Source organism: Pinus tabuliformis, chromosome 6, assembly GCF_031772625.1.
Source record: "Pinus tabuliformis cultivar Carrire ecotype Pingquan chromosome 6, CPIR1, whole genome shotgun sequence".
NCBI classification, from domain to species: domain Eukaryota; kingdom Viridiplantae; phylum Streptophyta; class Pinopsida; order Pinales; family Pinaceae; genus Pinus; species Pinus tabuliformis.
Window position 1 is genome coordinate 2063108705 of NC_142292.1, and position 7579 is coordinate 2063116283.

Here is a 7579-nt window from a genome sequence, read left to right on the forward strand (position 1 = left end):
TCTTTGTATTCACACCAGACATTACTTGGTCTTTTAAAGATAAAATAAGGTCTTATCTGCGTGCTGGCTTTTAAAATATGCTCATTTGTCGTAGGTAGAGCCTCTGCTGCCAGCAGGCATCCATAGCCTCGACAGGGTTACCTGTTACCCAGCAATGATCCTTTATCCTGCTTAAGGCTATTTACAACTTTTCAGAGGAAAACCCTTTTTGACACTTTTTCCTTTTTTATTCTCCAAAGAACAATGTCTTGGTTTGGTGGCCAAATTATGACACAGTCATCCACTTGATTTACACTTTTGCTGAACAAGCTGGCTCGTGATGAGACCCCTTGTCTTTTGATTGCAACAATCTTGAGTCGTTGCCCTGTTTTGGTAGACAGTATTGGCAAAGTCAGCAAGTTATAATATCTGTGATCATGATAAGCCGGCTCGTGATGAGACCTCTTATTCTTTGAGACATAGTGTTTTCTCGGATTGTTCCTCTAAATGCTGTGATTTCCTTTAGTAGGGAGGAAGTCATTGTTTTTCCTTAAGAAAGCTCTGGACGACAATAATAGAGTTTGAAAACAGCAGCTTTACAGAGAATATTTATTTTATTATTGATACCTTAACAATGTAAACTTTGAAACGGGAACTATAAACTCAAAACGGGAACTCTGGCCAAAAAACCCCAAAAAAACATCAAAAACAGTGCTAAAAACGAAAAGTGTGTATACTGGAACGATGTTTTTTTTTTTTAGGTGTCAATTTTGAACGTGTTTTAAAAATGGCAGTGACTGCGAAATTTACTACGAAATTTTCGTGCAAAATATAGCTTCAAAACGAAAGTGATGATACTGGAATAATGATTTTTTTTTTAGGGTCAATTTTCAAACTTTTTAAAAAATGCTAATAAAACCAATTTTTTATGTCTCAAACAAAGTTAATTTTTAAGGAAAAAACACATTAATGTTTCTGGTAGCATATCATTTTTCTTTCCTAAGTATAAATTTAACATGTTTTCAACCACAACATGCTAGATACAAAAGAAATTGAAATTTTTTCAACTATAAAATTAAAAAACCATGACATTATGAACAAATTATATCACTAAATGAATTCAAAAGTCTTTATTTGTATACTGAATAAAACAGACATTATATCTCTAATTTGATATTGCATTGTAGATATTTAAACAATAAAATTTATCATACTTAAGACATAATCCAACAACATAAAAATGCTTCATAACTTCTCATCTATCATCATTAATCATAACATATAACCCATGAGGTGTAGATTAGTTGGTTTATGTGAGATTTAATCCTCATCGAGTCTCAGTTTCAAATCTCATGAGGATGGGTTGAGGGTGGAGCCAATTGTGGGGGTTACATTGTCCCAAAGGGCGCCAGGCTCAATCATTATCGCACAATCCTAGTAACGACATCCCATTGTTAGGCATAGCATCCCTCAATCCAACATATGGGTTGGCCTCTATTAGGAAAATCATTCTTTCATCCAACATATGGGTTGGCCCTAGCTTAGGCACTACCCATTATGTTAACAAAAAAAAAAAAAAACATATATAAAAAACTTGATTTAGGTGGACCTCTTATAATGGTCAAAAAGTCAAAAACCATAGAAAAGTAAATACAAATATTTTCAACCAATAGCCTATGAAATTTGTTAACGTTGTCAATATGAATACTCGATGAAATACAACTCGTCTAAACTACAAGATTTCTTTTTGCCAATTGTGAAGTTGCTCCTTTATTTAAAGGAATTTCAATTGTGAAGTTGCTCCTTATTTAAAGGAATTTTTTTGTCAATAAAAAACTTTATTGATAAGAAAGAAAAAAATTAACACCTCACTCAAGCACAATTTCAAATCTTATGAGGATGGGTTGAGGGCGGAGCCAATTGTGGGGGTTACATTGTCCCAAAATGCGTGAGGCTCAATCATTTTTGCACAATCCTGGTAACAACATCCCATTCTTAGGCATATCATCCCTCAATCCAACATATGGGTTGGTCTCTATTAGGAAAATCATTCTTCCATCCAACATATGGGTTGACCCTAGTCGAGGCACTACCCATTATGTTAAAAAATAAAAAACATATAAAAAAACTTGATTTAGATGGACCTCTTATAATGGTCAAAAAGTCAAAAACCATAGAAAAGTCAATACAAATATTTTCAATCAATACCCTATGAAATTTGTTAGCGTTGTCAATATGAATACCTTATGAAATATGACACGTCTAAACTACAATACCCTATCAAGTATGACACGTCTAAACTACAACATTTCTTTTTCCCGGATTGTGAAGTTGCTCCTTTATTTAAAGGAATTTTTTTGTCGATAAAAAACTTTATTGATAAGAAAGAAATAAATTAACACCTTAAAACAAGCACCTTAACCACAAGATTGTTCATCCTTTACCTATATTATAAGATTCCAAGTGTCTACATGTATTTTTCTATTCTGCTAAATAAATCTATTTATGTTGAGTCTAACTCTTGCTTAACTTAAACATTTCTCCGGCTCTTTTACTTTAAAAGAATCTTTTATTTATTAAAAAAAGAGTTCTTTTATCTATTAAAAATTATTAATAAAAAAAAAATTAAATTGACATACAACCTCAAAGTTGTTCATTCTTATTTTAAGTATTTGCATATAATTTTTCTATTGCACAAATTCCATCCCAAAACATACCTATTAACATAATTATAAAATTAAACAATCTCAATCTTTACAAATTTATACTCAATGTCAATATGAGAGAGTAAAAGCAAACGTTTTTTCAAATACGATATATACACATTTATTTATTTTTATCTTTTTACGAAGCAAGACATCTGGATATTTATAAAATTAAACCATCCGGGCCTTGCCAAATAGATACAATGTCAATTTAAGAGTAAAGGTAGCGGTTTATTCCAAAAATCCTGTTTATGAAGCAAATGGTGTAGGAATTATTTGGTTGAAAGACTTCATAATCATATGATATAGTATAACTAGACTTAGCTGTTGACGAGGTTATCAATGTCATTGCCAATGTTTCACTTAAGCACATATTTGACTACCCCAGGGATATTGAATGTAATTTAAAATACTCTTCAATCCAATTTAAAACTTTACCCACGAATTATTATGCAAAATTATATTCAATAACCCTATTAACTAGATTGCATATTTTGAAAATATTTAAAGAGACTGTCGAACAGATTTGAAAATATTCACCGAAAACTGGTGTGTACATTACTAGATGGCCGTGCAAAATTTTAATGTCATGTGAAAAGCCTACACAACTTTATTTCTCCTATCTGCATATTTGCTCCGGGAGATTAAGGCCGATGATGTTCTATTTTTTGTATTGCCCTCTGATATCATCTTCCACTCTTTCGTACCCAAATTCACTTCTACAAATATCGTTCTCCCCGATCCATTCCTTGCAATGACGCTCACTCTCTCATCTCCATCGTAAGCAGCCGCCACGTCACATGACCAAAAATCTACGCTGTATTTGTTCACCCATTCAACAGGCGTCGTTGTCGACAGCTTCCATTCCTGAGTACCCAGATTTGCCTTCCACAGGCCGACTACACTGAAGGGACGCCATTGCAGAAGTTCATGTGTTCCTGCTACCACACCTAATACAAATATTTGGCCGTTGTACCACACAATCCCAATGGTCCGCATCTGTAGCAAGTCGATCCTGCCTATTTCCTGGAATTCCATAATTGGCATGTCTTCAACAACAGACAATTGGGTTTCTATGTTATAACTCACCATCCTTACCAGATACATTGGGACGAAATCTATTCCATCCGGATCATAGATTGGGGTACAGTAGATTGTGTCGATTCTGGGAATCGACGGGGTGGAGGGTCGAGCAACGATGGAAAACTAATTCACGTAAAAGAGGTCTTCGTTCTGGAGAGCTGCGCGGCAGCGCCACCCCCGCGCCGCCCCGCCCCGCCCGACCGGTGGCGGGTCGATTCCGGGAATCGACCCGCCGCCGGTCGGGCGGGGCGGGGCGGCCCCGGGGTGGTGCTGTGTAACATGTACAGGCAAAAGCTGCTCATGCTCTCCAGAACGAAGACCTCTTTTACGTGAATTAGTTTTCCATCGTTGCTCACACAAGGATTCCTTGAAAAATAATTATATGCCTCATCCTTTAGAAGGGCAGCGCCACCCCCGGGCCGCCCCGTCGATTCCCGGAATCGACCCTCCGCCCTGTCAGAAAGGAAGAAGGAATGAGAGAATGTGAGTAAATACTGAATTTTAAGCTCAATGTAACTAATTAAATCCTGTTACTAACCACAGCATAACCGCAGAAGCCAAGGAGAGCCGAACAAATGCCCACAGGTCATAGAAAGCCAAAACAGATAATCCAGTCCAAGCATGAGGACACCAACGAACTGCATAAACCAGCTGGCATATAACCATTGTCCACCAGCTTATGTTCAGTGACACAGCTGCTCCAACCAATTCCCAATTCAGTTTGGATATGCATAGCCAGCTAAGGAAAACGTGAACTATCAACGCAATTACAGAAATCCAAGCCATGGCCGTGACTTTGCTCTGGGACTGAAGAAACTTCTGAACTGGAAAATTAATAGCAAAAGAAAAAAGTAGTGGAAGTGTCCAAATGGCAAATTGTCCAGCGAGATCAGAAATATCATCAGCTTGTCCCAACAGCTTCAAAATCGGCGCAGAGAAAATGTAAATTGGACTTAGTAACATCGCAGTTACTGTCAAAATTATCCAGGATCATTGCATAAACACTCCAAGCATGTGAATTTGACCTGCCCCAAAGGCTTGGCCGCAAAGTGTCTCCAATGCACTCCCCATTCCAAGCTACAAAAGTGGAAAGCAAATATCCCATGTTCAGAGACATTACAAGTTGAAGCAAAGCTATAAGGATTTCAGAGATATTACATGTGAGTGGGAGAGATAACTCTCTAAATAAGGATTTCAGAATGGGTATTTCATGGAAGTTACCTAAGATAGGGAAGCTTCTCCCATAGGTTTGGCTCCGCCACCGTCCCTCTACATATGAGAGAACCTTAAATGATCTACAAAGTTGCATTTTCAACTCTAATATTTTCACTATTTCTAATGTGGATGCCTTTTATAATCCTTAATCCATTAAAGTATTCATTCCATTCCATACTATTTAATCTAATGAATACCTATGAGGTAGCTCGGCTCCCTTACCTACTGTAAAATACTAAAGCTCTCTCACCATTTACCCTGTGCGAGGTTCTACAGTGCTTGCTCGGGGAGCCATAGGGTAAGTTCTACTCTCCTTACAATATGAGTAGTATTTTTTTCCTTTTCCACTCTTTCTTCCGGAAGCATAAAGAGAAGATATATTTCATAAGGATTAGACTTTCAATTTAAGTCGATAAGAAGAATAAGGCAAGTGAAATTCTACAGTTGCGCCTCATATTTCAACCCTGCTGTTCCTCATATTTCCAGCCTGCTGCGCCTTATATTTTACTTTCACAAAGTTTTAGGCGGTTGATACTATTTAAACTCTAAGCAGTAACGGTTTCTTACGATCAAGCCATGGTGAAGAGAGGGGGAGGCTCTGTTAACCACCGAATTATGTCAATAATATAGAGGTCTTATATAGGGAATTATGATTTCTTACTGGCACTATATTCTTCCTTTGGTTTGGCTGTTTTCTTCTTCAATCAGTTACTCTGCTACATAAACTATTATTTTACTTTGAAGGCACCAGTTTTTCAGTTCTTTTCTTCCTCATTTGTGACACGTTTCCTAGAAGAGATTTTGTGATAAGGAGGTCTCACCTCTTTTGGCAATATGATCAGGAAACTTCTAGAAGCGCCATTCAAGGGGCTCGATTCCCGATAGCGTGCTGAAATTTGTGACATGGGATATTTAAAATCTTTTAGCAGTAAGATGGTCTGACTTTTGGAGAAAAAAGGTAAGATGGTCTGACTTCCAGAAGTGCACTTTCTGGGATAAATGGCCATGGGTTCGATTCCCCAGTACGGCACGTTATAACTATCTAAATAAATCTGTAACAGTGAAAGGGCAACATATTTGGAAAAAACTATATACCATAACTCACAATCTGAAAACATAACCAAATAGATTTTGATGGCAGTACTGACCATAAATCCGAAGCTGAATACTACGATCACATTGATTCCTATGGATACTGCGGCCAATTGAAGGCTGCTCAGCTGGCCTGTAAAGATCAGTGTAACGGACCCGACTGCATATTGGCACATTGTGGTGATAACAGCAGGCCCTGCTATAGCCCACAGCTTTTTGGATTCAATCCAACTCTCCCTTGCAAACTGTGGGAATGTCGATTCTGGGAATCGACGGGGCGGCCCGGGGGTGGCGCTGCCCTTCTAAAGGATGAGGCATATAATTATTTTTCAAGGAATCCTTGTGTGAGCAACGATGGAAAACTAATTCACGTAAAAGAGGTCTTCGTTCTGGAGAGCATGAGCAGCTTTCGCCTGTACATGTTACGCAGCACCACCCCGGGGCCGCCCCGCCCCGCCCGACCAGCGGCGGGTCGATTCCCGGAATCGACCCGCCACCGGTCGGGCGGGGCAGGGCGGCCCGGGGGTGGCGCTGCCGCGCAGCTCTCCAGAACGAAGACCTCTTTTACGTGAATTAGTTTTCCATCGTTGCTCGACCCTCCGCCCCGTCGATTCCCGGAATCGACACAATCTACTGTACCCCAATCTATGATCCGGATGGAATAGATTTCGTCCCAATGTATCCGGTAAGGATGGTGAGTTATAACATAGAAACCCAATTGTCTGTTGTTGAAGACATGCCAATTATGGAATTCCAGGAAATAGGCAGGATCGACTTGCTACAGATGCGGACCATTGGGATTGTGTGGTACAAGGGCCAAATATTTGTATTAGGTGTGGTAGCAGGAACACATGAACTTCTGCAATGGCGTCCCTTCAGTGTAGTTGGCCTGTGGAAGGCAAATCTAGGTACTCAGGAATGGAAGCTGTCGACAACGACGCCTGTTGAATGGGTGAACAAATACAGCGTAGATTTTTGGTCATGTGACGTGGCGGCTGCTTACGATGGAGATGAGAGAGTGAGCGTCATTGCAAGGAATGGATCGGGGAGAACGATATTTGTAGAAGTGAATTTGGGTACGAAAGAGTGGAAGATGATATCAGAGGGCAATACAGAAAACAGAACATCGTCGGCCTTAATCTCCCGGAGCGAATATGCAGATAGGAGAAATAAAGTTGTGCAGGCTTTTCACATGACATTAAAATTTTGCACGGCCATCTAGTAATGTACACACCAGTTTTCGGTGAATATTTTCAAATCCGTTCGACAGTCTCTTTAAATATTTTCAAAATATGCAATCTGGTTAATAGGGTTATTGAATATAATTTTGCATAGTAATTCGTGGGTAAAGTTTTAAATTGGATTGAAGAGTATTTTAAATTACATTCAATATCCCTGGGGTAGTCAAATATGTGCTTAAGTGAAACATTGGCAATGACATTGATAACCTCGTCAACAGCTAAGTCCAGTTATACTATATCATATGATTATGAAGTCTTTCAACC

The 7579-nt window shown here is 38.8% G+C and overlaps 1 long non-coding RNA gene across 1 annotated transcript; it reads right to left on the minus strand.

The window, feature by feature from the left end:
- Positions 1-4772: 4772 nt before the first annotated feature.
- LOC149267500 (uncharacterized) lies at positions 4773-6324 on the minus strand. Its single transcript, XR_016253113.1, has 2 exons — positions 6131-6324; positions 4773-4844 (listed from the first exon to the last, which is right to left on the minus strand). It is a non-coding gene; the product is annotated as an uncharacterized LOC149267500 (long non-coding RNA).
- Between the last annotated feature and the right edge of the window lie 1255 nt (positions 6325-7579).